This window comes from Ambystoma mexicanum, chromosome 6q (assembly GCF_040938575.1).
Source record: "Ambystoma mexicanum isolate Mex_15411 chromosome 6q, UKY_AmexF1_1, whole genome shotgun sequence".
NCBI lineage: Eukaryota > Metazoa > Chordata > Amphibia > Caudata > Ambystomatidae > Ambystoma > Ambystoma mexicanum.
The window spans coordinates 983855005-983871153 of NC_090937.1; the positions used below are offsets into that span (position 1 = coordinate 983855005).

The 16149-nt window shown below is 52.5% G+C and overlaps 1 protein-coding gene across 6 annotated transcripts in view; it reads right to left on the reverse strand.

Moving 5' to 3' along the window:
* Positions 1 to 16149, reverse strand: part of ACSL1 (acyl-CoA synthetase long chain family member 1) — an 877045-nt gene that overhangs the window by 314163 nt on the left and 546733 nt on the right. The window lies entirely within an intron of this gene.

Consider the following 16149-nt stretch of genomic DNA (forward strand, 5'->3'; position numbering starts at 1 on the left):
CAGCGATGCATCCGTCACCACCGTCTTCTGGAACTCCGGTTCCACCAGAGGCATTCCTTTCGTTAGATGAGTAGAAACTCTCCACCAACGGAGTGCTTGTACCAGTTGTTCGTCGATGATCAGTCCGTCGGACCAGCGACCTTGGCTCTGCGCCCAACGGTCCGCTAGAAATTCCTGGCAGGGCCTCATAAACAGACGGCAGTTGTTTATCAGCGGAATGCAGGATGACATGGTCCCTAGCAGGGACATGTATTTGCGCACAGACACCCTGGTACCGCATCTCCATTCCGATGCCTTGCTTTGTAGCTTCTGTATTCTTTCGCTGGATGGTTTTACCAGACTTGTGTGCATATGAAACTCCGCTCCTAGGAAGACCAAGGTCCTCGAAGGCTCTACGGAGGACTTGCTGAAGTTTATCGCGAAGCCCAGTTCCTGTAAGAGGGACATCTTGGCCCCCAGACTTTTTCGTGTTTGTTCCCTGGACGAGCCTCTGACCAGCCAGTCGTCTAGATAGGGATAGACATGGTGACCGTCCTTCCTTAAATGGGCCGCTATGGGGGCCAAGCACTTGGTGAACGTCCTGGGGGAGGACTTGAGACCGAACGGGAGGACCTTGAACTGAAAATGCTTTCGCCCGACGACGAACCTTAAATATCTCCTGTGTCGTGGGCGTATTGGGATGTGAAAATAGGCGTCTTGAAGGTCTAGTGACGACAGATAATCCATGGGTTGCACCGACCTGATAACCTCCTGGAGCTTTAGCATTTTGAAATTTAGGCTCTTTAGCCATTTGTTGAGTACCCTCAGGTCGAGAATGGGCCTCCATTTTCCATTTGGCTTCTTGACAACGAAGAACCGGGAATAAACTCAGTGTCCTTCCTGTGCCACAGGAACTCTCTCTACCGCTCCTTTTCGCAACATACGCGCCGCCTCTTGTCGTAGGATTCGGAGGTGGGGCTGGGTCGAAAATACAGGCGGAAGACGTGGAGGCTTGTCTTTGAATTGTAGCGCATGACCCATGCGAATCGTGTCTAGAACCCATCGATCTGTGGTGATGCATTTCCATTGGTCGAAGTGATGAGACTCGTCCCCCCAGGACGTTCCGAAGGCCGTCGTTGGTTGCTGGTTTGCTTGTTCTTCGTCGACGAGGGACCCGAGCCTCGCCGCCTGGAAGCTTGATAGTCTCTGCCTCTACGTGCCGATTGGGACGCTCGTCTGAACCCTTGTGAAGAGTACGAGGGCCTGTTAAATCCCCGGTCCCTCGAGGCTCCGAAGCGGGAGTTTCCAGAAGCACCCCTAAAGGGGCGAAAAGAGCAAAAGTTTCTACCCGTTTGGAGGGCGCCGAGGGACCTAGCGGTATCCGTGTCTTCCTTCATCCCCTTCAACGCTTCGTCAACCTTTTCGCCAAACAGGTGTTCCCCTTCACATGGCATGTCAAGGACTTTGTACTGGACTTCAGGACGGAAAGTAGTACATTTGAGCCACGCTTGTCGACGAAGGACTACGCCATGGTTGATTTGTTTGAATCCAGACTCTGCTAGGTCAACTGCAATATTAATTGCGTGGTTCGAGGCCTCTTCGCCCTCCCGCAACAGTAACATGGCTGCTTTCCGGTGTTCGTCTGGCAGGTGTTCTAGGATAGGGGCTAGTTTGTGCCACATTTCTCTATCGTATCGTGATACGATCGCTAAGGAATTGGCTGCTCTTACCGTCGTCGCACCGACCGAGAGCACCTTTTTTCCAAAGGCGTCTTGCCTCCTAGCCTCGCTTTCTGGTGGAGTTGAACATTTTTGCTGTACCCTGGCCTTCCTAGCCGCTGCCGCCGATACCACCGAGTCAGACAGAGGTTGTGATGTGAGACATTTTGGAGTGGACTCCGGAGCTTTAAACTTTTTCTCAATCCGCCCCTTTATAGCTGGCTCCGAAAACGGATGGCGCATCGTCTTGAGACCTTGCTGCCACACGTGGTCCAGAATTGGGATGGCAAATACCGATTTCCTCCTTTGACCCATATGGTCAAAAAAGAAGCAGTCTTTCTTCTGCTCCTCAGGAATCAAGCCGAACTCGGAACAAGCTTTTCCCATCATTGCATGGAAGGCTCCCACATCATCCGGGGGGGATGGCTGTGACTGGCTCCTCGTAGACTCTACCTCTACATCTGAATTCCATGTTGGGTCCCTCGAAGGTGACAGGGAGATGTCTGACCCTGAGTCACCCAGTATAGAATCGGACTCTGACAACTCACCCTCCTCCTGTGCTCGAGGACGATCTTTCACTGCCTGAGGAGTCGATGGGTTTTTAGTCGTCGAGCGAGCCGCACAAGTTTGCTCGTCGACAGGAGGTACGGAAAAAGGCGACGACGAAGTCCCAGGTTGAGGGATCTGCGTATCCAGCCGCTGCAGGAGCTTCTGAAGAGTATTAAGCACATCCAGAGACAAAACTGCCTGGGGGTTCAATAACGTTGACGATATAGGTACCATACCCCCACTCGCACTCGTCGTCGTCGACGTGGAAGGCCGCAAGCCTAAATCCGATGGCTGCAGAACCGTGCCACCTTCTCCTTCCACCGAGCAGGCCGTGTCTGGCTGCAGTAAGACCTCAGGGGGGGGATCGGGTCATAGACCTCTGGTAGCCAAGCCATAGACTGAGTCTCCGTCGACGAAGGAATCCCAACCGCTGCTGCCTGAACGGTAATAGGCATCGTCAATGACACCAAGGTCGACCAGCAAGTTGTCGTCGTCGAGCCCTTAGACTTCGTCGCCAATTTCGATGCCGACTTCCCGGCTGAAACATCTCGACTCACGGAAGACCTGGGACGGTCCCCTGAGGAGGATTTTGACAGCGCTTGCCTCTCCGTCTTAGATGAGGAGGAGGGCTTTTTATGTGATGAGGAGGACCCAGCATGCTTCCCCTTATGCTTGTCCTCAGCGCGGTTTTCTGCTGGCCGTACCTTTTTCGATGGAGGTTCCGACTTGCTCCTGGAGGCCGTGGAGCCAACTTCCGAAGCCGGGTAGGCACCCGCTCCGTCATTAAGCCAGCCGACCAGCCTTCTTTTACGGTCCTTAAGGGTTTTTTGGGAGAAACCCTGGCATATCTCACATGTATCCGCCGTGTGGTGCGGGTGGAGACAGTAGATACAATCCATGTGGGCATCTCCTTCATAAACTTTTTTTGAGGCCACATGTCGCACAAGGGCGAAATAACGCTTTTCCAGACCTATTCTCCAGAATTTGAACTTCGCCGAAGCGAAACAGAAAAAACAACCTAGTTTCCACTAGCAGTAATCACGAGGATCCCACTTCTTTGAAAGACGGTTGAAATATGAAGGAGCGCGAGGGCGGGGCCTGTATTTATATCATGACGTCCTGACGGTGCGGGCACGCATGATACAAAACAAGGTGGATAGGACGCATAAGCGTTGAAAAAGTTTTCCTACGGGAAAGGGTCTATATATAATGTACCGGGGATTCCCAGCCTGACGACGGGGAATATTCTAAGCATGTGAATCCATGAAAGATCCAATGCTGGAGAAATCCAGTTCCAAAAGGTCCTCAGGGTTCCTTTCTCCAAGGTGACAAGACAATTCTGTAATGCCCCCAGGTTTCCCTTTCCTGTCTGTCACGCTGAGAGGATGGACAAAGAGCACCTCTCTGCCAAATGCAAACTGCAGTCTGCTCACTTGCCAAAGCGCACGCTAACGCGCTGATTACAGTTCTCGAATGGTCCTCAGGTAAGTCCAGACAATAGAGTGCCGCACAATGGATTATAGGCCGCAAAAAGCAATGGAGCACAGGGTACAGCGAAGAAGCCTCCTGTAGACTGCTCTCTTGCCAACGCCTATCTTTAATTGCTTGCCAGGTAAGCTGTGACATGTAACTCTACGACTAACTATGCATCATCAAGCCTAAAGCCTCCATATGCTGCTTGCACCCAGTTAAACTCGTGTTTGGTGCGCCATATAAAAACAATAAACATACCAGATTGTGTGCGTTGCTTTTAAGCTGGCCAAGAGCTTCAGTAAGATCCTCCGAACTCCCAGGAAGCAGGACTGACTGAGCCGGATCCCCCTCCGAGTTCAGGGCCGCAGAAGCAAGGAAAGCCCATCTAGACAGCCAGTAACCGCAGTGTTGCTATTTGCGGTAGACGCGAGGAGCTGACACACCGAACAGCCACTGGTTTGAAGATTGCCGGTTGCGAGTGGTGATCGTCCCATTGCAGTGCAGAAGCCCCCAGAAGTAGTCCTTATCCCCACAACTGAAGCCCAGGAACAGTGAGATCTGCAGAGCTGCTCAGGAACAGAAGTCATCTGCTGCACTTTTTCTTCAAAACAAAGGTACTGTAAAAGTCTGAGAACTTACCTCTTGCTGTAGAGTTGCTTGCATCTTCTACTACTCACAAGTCAAACAGCTTGTGGCCCTACATGGATTCTTCTTTTTCGTCAAAGACTTCTAAAACCCTGTGCAAATAATTTACTTACCTGCAAAGAAGTGCTTCAGCTCATATAAGCTTTTGCCTATTGTCTTTGGCTTACCCTGTTCCACTGAATGACTCTTATTAGGGGATCTGAAAGTATTTGTCAGTTTAAGAATATGTGTGGTCTCTTGTATGTTCTAATAACCATTTCCTTTGACTGACTCCTAAATAATTCTAAATGCAACAGAGATATATTAATGTCCCCAGCACCTTAGCTATTGAAGTCACCTGAGGGTGTAAATTGTGTCTGTGGGTCATCCAAAAAGGGTATTGACTGATTTAGAGATATTAAGAGTGTATTTTCTGAAGCATATTTGAGTGTTACTGTTATATTGCGCCCTTGTGAAGAAGGCTTACTCTGACTGATAAATACATTAATAATGGTTTATTCAAGAAACCTTTTGTTTAAGAGTTTATTTGAATACTTGTCACTGTGAAATTTTGTGCAACTCCCCTACGGCTCATATTGACCCCTCTTGAGATGAGCCTGGCTACTCAATCACGCTACCAACCTGTGTAGTACAGACTTATACCAAAGGTTGTGTTCCTATTGCCAAGAGGTCAGGGTTGTTGTAGTGCACCCAAAGGGTACTGCATACAATCTTGCCTAACAACCACATTCAGGATACCACACAGTTCTACTAGGTGAGTAAGAGCATCTGGTGTAATATACAATTACAGTTGCTTTTCAGCTCAGTAGAACACAGACTAAGGTAAGCAATACCTGTATCTAATTTTAGGATGGCCCCAGGCAGATCAAGGTAATTAAAACCGATATACTTTTTAAAAGGGGCCATCAGCAATTTAAGGTAGGTATACACCCAAGACTGTTTTAGCAAATGTATAAAACAGACCAGGAAAGCAAAACCTAATGTTACACTTTAAGAATGACTCAATGGTATCCTGCTCCGTCCCCTGTATACTTGCTGCTGCTCCTTTAAGCAAACAGAAGCCCTATATCTGAGAAGCCTAGGTGTGGAGCGCCTGCGGAGTTCCGAGGAGAGTCCAGTCAATCGCCAGTCAGCCGACAGGAGGCAACCGGCGAGTGACCCATGGAGAAAGAAATTGACTCCCTTCCAAAAAAGGCACCAGGAAGCCGGTGAGATGAGATGGAGCTGGACCAAGGGAGGCAGAGGATTAGGGCAAGAGAACGAGGTCGCTCAGAATTGCTCGAGTTTCGGGGGCTGGACCATCATCCTTTACTATGCACGCAACTAACCAGGCCCCCCTACCGGTTTTGCAAGACACCAGACAACTCGACGACTCAGAGGAAACAGTTAAAATTGACCCAAAACCTGTTAAGCTTAAGCTTTGAAATAGCTTGTCCCTCCCGCCGCCATTTAATTTTCCACCAGGCATTGTGGATGCTATGCCGGCATAAAATGGCTCCGCTGAGACTGAAACAGAGCTTGAGCCCCTGGGGGGTGGGGGTAGGGGAGGAGAGGGGGGGCCAGGGGAGGTGGTGTTGGTGTGATGGCAGAGGACGGCAGTAAGTGAAGACCGGCTGCTGGGTGAAATCTGTTGGTGGGCAGGGGGATGGCTCACAGGCGGAACTGGCTGGTCTTCTGTCTTCTATTGTTGCGGCCATACAACGTGCCCCACTAGCTCTTCGCCTGGGGTGCAGGGTGTTAGGCAAGAATGTATGTAGTAACCCCGTGGAAGACTACACCAGCCTTGTCCTCTTGGTAAGAGGTAACCCACCTATTGGTATATGTCTGTACTATACAAGTTGGTAGAGTGACAGAGCAGCCAGACTTATTGCAAGAGGGGTAACTGAGCTGTAGAGATGTAACAGATTCACAAATGACAAGTATTCAAATTACACTTGTACTCCATGTTTTCTAGTAAAATAATTATTCAACAGTCTGTTTTAAATAAGACCCCTTTAAAAAGGGCAATATGCAACAATAAAAATACACTTCATAACACTACCTCAGATTTAAGTTAAGCAAGTAGATATCCTGTTGGGATGTCGCACACGCTTCCTTCACCCTGAGGGGACTTCAATTGTTAGGACACCGATATATCCCTTTTGACACTTAATGCAATACTGAGGTTGTGGAAAAGGTTAGGGAAGGAAAAAGATTAACTGATTCTCAGAGCATGTGAATGCTTTCCAATCTTTTTCCAAAAAAAGTCTAGGTTAGACCTTTCCCAGCAATACAAGTTAAACTTATGTACCACCTATGAGGGACAATTAAAGCCAAAGTCAATGGTTCAGAAGAGTCTGCAGGGAGCCAGGACAGCCAAAGTCAATTGAACAATGTCTAGGGAGCTGAGGCACTTCTTCGGATAGCACAAAAGTCATGCATAATGTTATTCAGAGAGTTTGTAGAAAGATAATCACTGTAGGGCCACAAGCTGTAAGGCTTGTGAAGGGCAAAGCTGCAAGCAACTCTGCAGAAAAAGCAGCTACTAAGTCTCCAGTGAGAACAAACAAGCTACAAACCAAAAAGATAGGTACCCCTTTAGTTAAGACAGTACCTTAGGTTGGAAGAAGAGGATCCAGTTGGCTTCTGTTCCTGTTGTAGTCCTGCAGATCTTGGGTTCCTGAGACTCGGTCGTGGGTACAAGAGGGAGGATGTTGGGGACTCCTGCACTGCGGTTTGAAGGTCGGCGGCAGCAATGGGCTCTTTCCAAATCAGCGGCACTTCGCGGTTTCAGCTACCGGTCAATAGCACCAATGCAGTTCTTGGACAAGTGGGGAGCTCCCCTCGCTTCTGGAGTACCGCACTCTGGTGAGGTGACTCTGGCCTGGGTAGTTCTGCCTCAGGAGGGTCCTCTGGATCTTCCTGGAGTTCTGGTCCAAATTAAAGACTATGCTCTCGATTCCAGCAGCAGCAAGGAAGTACAACCAGCATGGAGAGGGGTTCCAGTTACGTTTGCCTTGGTGTCAGTTGGTCCCACCAACCAAAGGAAGAAGTTGTCTGTTCCCGGCTTCTCTAGTCGATACGAAATTGGAGCTTCAACACTTCAGCAGGGCTTCACTGGGCACTTCAAGGGTCCAGGAGGTTACAGCAAGCTCCTCTTCCAGTGTCTTCATCGGATGTTTCTTACAGTGGTCTACTCTGCCTTCTGTTCACGAGACCTCGCCTTTTATGCAGGTTTCTCCCATCAATTTGCAGCCTGGCTGTCACTCACACAGCAGGGTGACTGTCTTCCAAGGATAACTGGGTGCATTCAGTTAACCAAGCAGGCTAAGGATGGAACAAGTTACTTACCTGTAACTGTTGTTCTCCAGCATGGGTCTGGCATGGATTCACATGCTCATGAATTTTCCCCGTCGTCAGGCTGGGAATCCTCGGTAAAGAAAAAATCAGTATCAGTTTCGTTTCTGATCTGTCTTTCGTAGTAGTAACCAATCACTGATCTCTGCGTCATACTGACCACAGCCAATGACTGCCCTCTACCTAAGCCCCGCCTCTGGCAGCCATCTTCAGATTTGGTAGCACGTGAAGTGGCAGTATGACCAAGTGAAGAGCCGCAGAGGGGTAGGCGGGAGGGTTCGCATGTGAATCCATGCCAGACCCATGCTGGAGAACAACAGTTACAGGTAAGTAACTTGTTCCTTCTCCAGCATGGGGTCTGGCATGGATTCACATGCTCATGAATATAAGAATACATAGCAGTACACACATGCACAACCACAGGAGGTGGCAAAAGGCTCAACATTAAGCAATACAAAAAAACTCAACATTAAGCAACTCTTACCTCCTCACCAGGCTCACCTTAAGCGAACAGGTTGCGCAGCACTGCTTGGCCGACCCTGGACTCCTCCCTGGAATCCCGATCGACGCAGTAGAATTTCGTGAAGGTGTGCGTCGACCTCCACGTAGCAGCCCTGCAGATGTCCAGCAAGGGCACACCAGATAGGAACGCCGTGGTAGCTGCGATCGCTCTGGTGGAATGGGCTCTCGGACGGCCAGGCAGCGGTCGGTTTGCCAACCGATGACAGTACATGATACAGCCGGAGAGCCATCTGGATATGGAGGCCTTTGAGAGAGCCTTCCCCTGATTGACAGGTCCAAAGTTCACAAAAAGTTTTGACGTCTTCCGAAAACACTTTGTGCGGTCCACGTAGAACTTCAGCGCTCTAGCCACATCCAGCGAGTGCAAAGTCCTTTCAGCCGGCGACGAAGGCGACGGGAAGAAAACGGGCAACACCAAGGGTTCGTTGAGGTGGAAGTCCGACGGCACCTTGGGCATGAAGGAGGGGTGCGTCCTGAGCACTATCCTCGTGTCGTGAAAAGTCAAGTACGGGGGCTTGCAGGAAAGGGCCTGGATCTCTCCCACTCGTGTGGAGGTGATGGCCACAAGAAACGCTGTTTTCCACGACAAGAACTTCAACGGAGCCGAGTGCAGAGGCTCGAACGGCGGTCCCATGAGCTTGGTCAGCACCACGTTGAGCTCCCACGCCGGGGCCGGAGCCTTCACTGGCGGGAACGATCTGAACAGTCCCTTCATGAATTCTTTCACCAGACGATGAGACCACAAAGACGTCCACCCCGTGGTTCTGGTGTATCGGGAGATCGCATCAAGATGAATCTTGATGGACGCGTGCGCCAGTCCAGCCTTGGCCAGCGTCAGAAGGTACGGCAGTACCTGGGGGGCCGTAATCCGTAGAGGGTTAATCTTCTGTGCGTGGCACCAGACAGAGAACCTCTTCCATTTGTGTCCATAGCATTTAAGAGTTGAGGACGCCCTGGCCTTTGCAAGAACCTCTCTGCAGTCGGCCGGTATGTCGTATCCTCCAAACTCTAGCGCTGCAGGAGCCAGGCACGCAAGTTCAGCGACTTCGGGTCGTGATGGCGGATGGCGCCTCCTTCCCTGGAGAGAAGATCCGCGTCCACTGGCAGCTTGATTGACGGGGACGCTGACAAGTCCAGAAGGTCCAGGAACCATATCTGCCTAGGCCACGCAGGTGCGACGAGGATCATCCTGCACCGTGACCTTTTGAGCTGGTTGATGAGCCGGATCAGCAATGGCAATGGAGGGAACACGTATAGAAACAGGCCCTCCCAGGGGAACGAGAAAGCATCCCCCATGCTCCTCGGCTGGGGAAACCTGCTGGCGAACCTCCGGCACTTGGAGTTCGTCGCCGTCGCGAACAGATCGATCTGGGGAGTGCCCCACCGTCGGAAGAGGCGGTCCACTAGATCCTGTCGTAGTTCCCACTCGTGGCACGAGCGCAGCTCTCTGCTGAGCAAGTCGGCGATGGTGTTTTTTATCCCTGCCAGATGAAACGGCACCAGAAACATCCCTTGGGCGACGGCCCAATGCCACAGACCCTGCGCCTCCTTGGACAGGGCTGGGGATCTGGTACCGCCCTGCTTCCTGATGTAGAACATGGTGGTGGTGGTGTTGTCGGTGAAGATCCTCACCACCTTGCCCTTGAGGGACGGAAGAAAGGACCAGAGGGCCCAAAACACTGCACGGAGCTCCAGGACGTTGATATGGAGGGACTTCTGTCGGAAGCCAAAGGCCTCTCGCGTCCAGATTTTTGGTGTGCGCTCCCCACCCTTCCAGGGAGGCATCCGTGGTCACTGTCTCCTGGTGGCCGTGGGTCTGGAAGTCCATGCCCGCCGTCAGATGCGCGCGGGTGCCCCACCACCGGATCGCTCGTCGGAAACTCTCGTCGAGTGTGATCCTCTCCTCGAAGCTGCCCGTCGTCTGGATCCAACGGGCGCATCCGGAGCCTGCACAGGGGATGAGATAAATGCAAGAAGACATCATTACGAGGAGGGACTTTATGGACCTCACCCTGGCGGCCTCCACAGCCAGCATCCGCTGCACCTTGCCCAAGATGGCCCTCGTCCTTTCCTCCGACGGAGAGGCCAGAAGCATCACTGTGTAGAGCTTCGCTCCCAGAAACAGTGCGTCTTGCGCGGGCACCAGGTGGGACTTGGCGTAGTTAATGGAGAATCCCAGGTCCGTGAGTAGTTGGACGGTCCTTGCAGTGTGCTCCACGGCGAGCTCCTTCGTCTTTGCTCAGATGAGCCAGTCGTCCAGGTAGGGGTAGACGTGGATCCCCTCTCGGCGCAGCTGCGCCGCCACCGGTGCGAGGCACTTGGTGAACACCCTGGGTGCCGACCTCAATCCTAAGGGAAGGGCTTTGAACTGGTAGTGACGCCCTTGGACCACGAACCTGAGAAACTTTCGGTGTCCCTTTAGGATGGGAATATGGAAGTAGGCATCCTCCAAATCCAACGACAGGAAATCGCCCTCCTCCAGTTGACCCAGGACGTGTTGGAGGGTGACCATCCGGAACTTCTGTGCCTTGATGAATTTGTTCAGTCGTCGTAGGTCCAGGATGGGACGCCATCCTCCAGTCTTCCTCTTCACAAGGAAGTATCTTGAGTAAACTCCGGAGCCCCAAAGCCTCTTTGGAACGAGCTCGATGGCGCCCTTCTTGAGCATCGCCTTTACCTCCAAGAGAAGTTGAGGGACGTGATGTTCTTTCCTGGCCACAGGGGGGACGCGCGCGGGCACCTCTTTAGAAACTCGAGCACGTGACCCTGGGCCAGGGCGTTCAGCACTCAACGGTCGGTGGAGATGGACTCCCACACGCTGATGAAGCTCGCCAACCGGCCTCCCACCGGGGTGCTTCGGTGGGGGCCCGACCCCACGGACGGTTCAGTCCTGCTTCGACGAGGCTTTGCCGCCTTGTCCTCCTTGGCGACGACGGCGGGGTCCGCCTGACTTGCCTCGTCCCATGTAAGCTTCCTGTGACGACGAATGGGCCGCTTGACGGTAGGTGGAAAATCCGCCGCCGGAACCTTTGGAGGCACCCTGTTTGCCTCCGCCGCTCCGAAAGGGCGGCCGCCGTTGCTGGAGAACCCCAAGAGCCCGGGCCGTCTCCGTGTCCGCCTTGATGGCTTGAAGGGAATTGTCCACTGTTTTCCCAAACAGGTTGTTTCCGTCGAACGGCATGTCCAAGACTCTGGTCTGCACGTCCTGACGGAAGTCAGTAGCCTTGAGCCATCCATGCCGCCTAAGGCACACGCCGTTGCCCAACTGGCGAAATCCAGTGTCAGCGATGTCCGTCACAATCGTAATGGCGTGGTCCGACACCACCTCTCCTTCCTGCAAGATCTCTAGGGCTTCCGCCCTCTTGTCTGGTAGGAAGTCCAGTAGGGGGGCCAGTTTGTACCACAACTCCCTGTCGTAGCGGGCTACGATAGCCAAGGCGTTGGCCGCCTTAATCGTCGTCGCTGCCGACAAGGTGACTCTGCGTCCCATCGGGTCTAATTTCTTTCCCTCGCCGTCCAGCGGGGAGGTCGACGTAGAGGCCGCGCCCCCCCCCTTTCTTCCTGGCCGCCGTGGAGACGACTAAGTCTGGGGTCGGCTGTGCCCGAAGGCACAAGGGGGCCGTGTCCAGCACCCGGTACTTCTCGTACCGATCCCTTCTAGCCGGCGTCGTGGATGGGTTCTTGAGGAGGGCGAGGCCCTCATCCCAAATATCGTCCAGTAGAGGTACAGCGAGGACAGTCTTCCTCTTGGCCTCGCGCCGTTGATAAAGGAAACCTTCCTTCTTCTCTTCCGGGCAGAGCTGGAAAAGCTCGGATGCCCTGGCGATCATGGAGTGAAACGATCCAATCTCGTCGGGCGGGGAAGCCCGGATGGGAGGTGACGACGGGAGATCCTCGTCTGTACCCGTCGCAGCCCTGTCAGTCCCCGTATCATCGCCACGTGTCGTGGACGGGAAGGAGGGCTGAACAGGGCGCGATGGCTGAAAAGGAGGTGGAGGATGAATCCTTCTCTTAGGGGGAGGGCTCCCAGAAGGGCCTGGCTCCGGGTCCCCCGTCGGGAGCGGTTCCTCCGTCGGTGGTAACGGCAGTCTCGTCCTTCTCTCCGAGCATAAGGACTGTATAGCCAACAAAATGGCCGCAGAGTTGTCTTGCGGCACTGGTTGAGGGGAGTCCGACGGGCGGTCAGGAGCCCCGCCGGCACCCTCGACGTTCTCGTCGTCTCCTACTTCGGGGTCCCTCCCGACGGGCTGGTCTTCTTCCACGCCAACGCCTTGGCTTAAGACTTCGATCAGCTCCTCCTCAGAGGTTGAGGCCGAATCCACGACGACCTCCTGCCCCCCCCTTTTTCTTCTCCGGAGGTTTCACAGGGGTCCTGTCGATGGGCATGAAAGAGGACTCCATCGCGGTGGCAGGGAGACTCTGGGCCCCGAGGTCGTCACCACTGGTGTAGCCTCCACAGGCTGAGCCAGGGCCACCGCGACTGTCTCGATAGAGGCCTTGGCCGGGTGGATTAAGGCTTTCACCACCTTAGGTGCGCTCACCGCCTTCTCCTTGGGGGGGGGGGGTCACCGCCTTGCTCCCCCTCTGATGGGGCCTCGAGCACGACCGGGGTCTCTCCAGGAGCTTGGTTGGGTTCTCTGCCTTCCTCTTACCCTTGCCAGAGCGTTGGCTCGTGGTTAATGGCGCCGGGGAGGATGCGCCCTGCCTGGCGCCCGTAGAGCCCGACCGTTCGGCGCTCCCGGTGCCAGCGGACTCGTGGTGCTTGGCCTTCTGTTGGACCCCCGTCGCCGGGGCGCCCTCAAAGGTCTTAGAAGACCGCTCTGATGACGACTTCTTCTCGCCCGACGGGCTCTTTCCTTCCAGCCAGTTGGCGAGACGTTGATGGCGGTCCTTCATGGTCCGCTCCGACATATTGCCGCAAAACGCACAGTCCTTCTCCACGTGCGTCTTGTCCTCATGTAGGCAGTAAAGGCAAAGGGAGTGTTCGTCCTCAGACATTCTGAAGCTGGCATCCAGGGCAGACCCTGAACAGCTTTCCGGGCGTCGAGCTTCCCTTCTCCTGGGCCATGTCCGAGATGGGCCTGAGAAACTTCTGGAGTCCTCCAAAAGCGTGGCTCGACGAAATCTTCACCCTTGAGGGGCGTAGACGAATCCGACACGGGTCCCCGTTAATCGGATGAAGAAACGGTGGAGCTCGAGGCTCTTTTGACCGAAAAAAGAGAAATTTTTCTGAGAAAAAACGCGAAAAAAGCACTAACGCTCGAGAGCAATAGCACGAGGATCCCAACACTTGAACGTGCGGTAATAATCTTAAGATGGCTGCCAGAGGCGGGGCTTAGGTAGAGGGCAGTCATTGGCTGTGGTCAGTATGACGCAGAGATCAGTGATTGGTTACTACTACGAAAGACAGATCAGAAACGAAACTGATACTGATTTTTTCTTTACCGAGGATTCCCAGCCTGACGACGGGGAATATTCATGAGCATGTGAATCCATGCCAGACCCCATGCTGGAGAAAGGGAGTTACGGGCACCTTCCTCACTTCCTGCCCTGCTAGACACACTGGAGCCAGAGGCAGGTTCAGCACTGAAGCCTGCCAAAAGACAAAACTAACAAAAGTTAGAAACCTGGTTTGGTGTGCAGAGTAAAACTCAAGGAAGACCTTGCAAGCAAGAAATGGCAAAAAAAGACCAGGGCCATTTTGACAAAATGGGCACCCATGGGTGCAATACCTCAGCTGAGGATACAGCCTGCGGTAAAAACACACAATGGCCTCCTCCGCCATCACCTCAAAACGCTTCTCGGTCTCAGCCCGCTTACCGTCCCATGTGACCCTCTAAAAACCCACTGCCAAGATGGAAATATACAACGGGCTCCAGTGAGTCTGCAGGAAGATTTGGTAGTGTCCGCACTCTCTCAAAGGAAATAGAGGGAAGGGCGCCAGTTCTTAAAACTAACAAACTTTTCTTCAAAAAGCAGGAGAGATGGAGCCAACGGATGGTGAAATCTTGGAGGGGCTGGTGGACTTCGATGAGCTGCGCTCGCCGCAGCAGGGTGCGAAGGCTCCTGTCCAAGATGCTATGGCGAGAGCTCCGGTTCAAAAGCGGCCCCGGGTATGCTCCTCACCATCTCCCATGGAGCCTATATCACCCCAGGCCTGTTATACACCTGGAGCCCCCCCCCCCCCCCCAACAACCATACCAACCACCCCACGAATGTTGGTGTTGGCAATGCAAATCTTAATGATCTAATCAGTCTGCCGGCACCCACTGAAGTCACAGACCACCTACTTACAGCTTTTGGTGGCGGACGGTCCAGAGGGCTGGACATCTTGACCGTCGCCTCGCCGAGCTCAATCTAAGCTGGGCTATGTAGGGCTAAGGTAAGCCGCAGGGGGGGTGGGCGGTGAAAGGGTCAAATGCTGAAGCACTGGAGGTCCTGGTGGAGTTGGAGGCTTTTTGGCTTGGAAGGCAGAGTCAACCACTGGACGAAGGAATCGGTTGGCCCGGTGAAGCCCTGCTGCTGTGCTGAAGCTCCGAATTCGTTTCGACTAGAGAAGCCCTACAATGACGACTTATCCCCTTGAGTTAGTGGGAGCAATAAACTCCAAAGTGAACTCGTCTGGACATCCTCTCTGATTTGGCTGTACTTCCTTGCTGCTGCAGGAACCAAAGTGCCAGAGAAAGTAACACTAGATTGGACTGCATCACTTTTAATTCGGGATACAAGCTGCTGGACGTTCCTTCAAACTCCTAGTAAGCAGGAGTGACCAAGCCTGGACCCCAGATGCGAGGAAAGTCCAGAGTGGTATCCGAGAGTCCACAGTGGTGCCATCTGCCGAGACTCGAGGAGCTGAAACCGCAAAGTGCCGCTGAATAGAAGTTTGTCCTTTTCTGTCGCTGACCGTTGTCTTGCAGGGGTCCCCAGAAGTCCTCCGTCTTGTCCCCATGACTGAGGCACAGGAACAACAGGATCTGCACAGCCACACAGGAACAGAAGCCAGCTGGAACCATTTCTTCTAACCAAAGGTACTGTACAGTCTAGGAGAACTTACCTCTTGTGTAGCTTTACTTGATCACAGTTGAGACTTGTCTTGGTTGCTTCTGTAGAGTTGCTTGCATCTTCTACTTCTCACAAGCCTCCCAGCTTGTGACCCTAGATTGATTCTACTTTTTCTACCAAGATTTCTAAAACATTGTGCAAGACTTTTATTCACCTACAAGAAGCGCTTCAGCTCACCTAGACGTTTGCCCGATTGACATTGGTTGGCCTGGCTCCCTGAATAACTCTTCTTTCCTCTGACATTGCATTTACCTTTCCTTCCAGGAAGGGGTTAACTTGCTTTGCATTGGGGGTTCAAAAGTACTTACTTGCTTCAGAACAATTGTGTGATCTGTTTTTTTCTAAAACCCTTTTCTTTGACATGCTTTTCAGTATTGCTCTAAATGAAACAATGATACATTAATGTCCACAGTGTCCTATCTATTTAAGTCACCTGAGGGTGTAGGAAGGGAGTGCGTGCCATCTCAAATGGATACTTGCTGATTTAAAGAAACTAAAAATGTTTTGGAGTGTATTTGAGTGTTGCCCTTTCTGAAGGGTCATACAAACTGACGGTTAAATTAAATATTGTTTCATCAAGAAACCTCGAGTATAAGTGTTTAGTTGGATACTTGTCACTGAATCTCTGTAACTCCCTACTGCTCACATTGACCCCTCTTGAGATAAACCTGGCTGCTCAGCCATACTACCAACCTGTGTAGTTTAGACTTCTGCCGAAGGTTGGGTCCCTATTGCCAGGTGGTCAAGGTCATTGCAGTGCACCCAAAAGGGAACAGCATACAATCTTGCCCAACACACAGCAATGCCTGTAGTCCATTTGTAGCACTTTAAAGATAAATAGATTAACATTTACAAGTGTATTCAG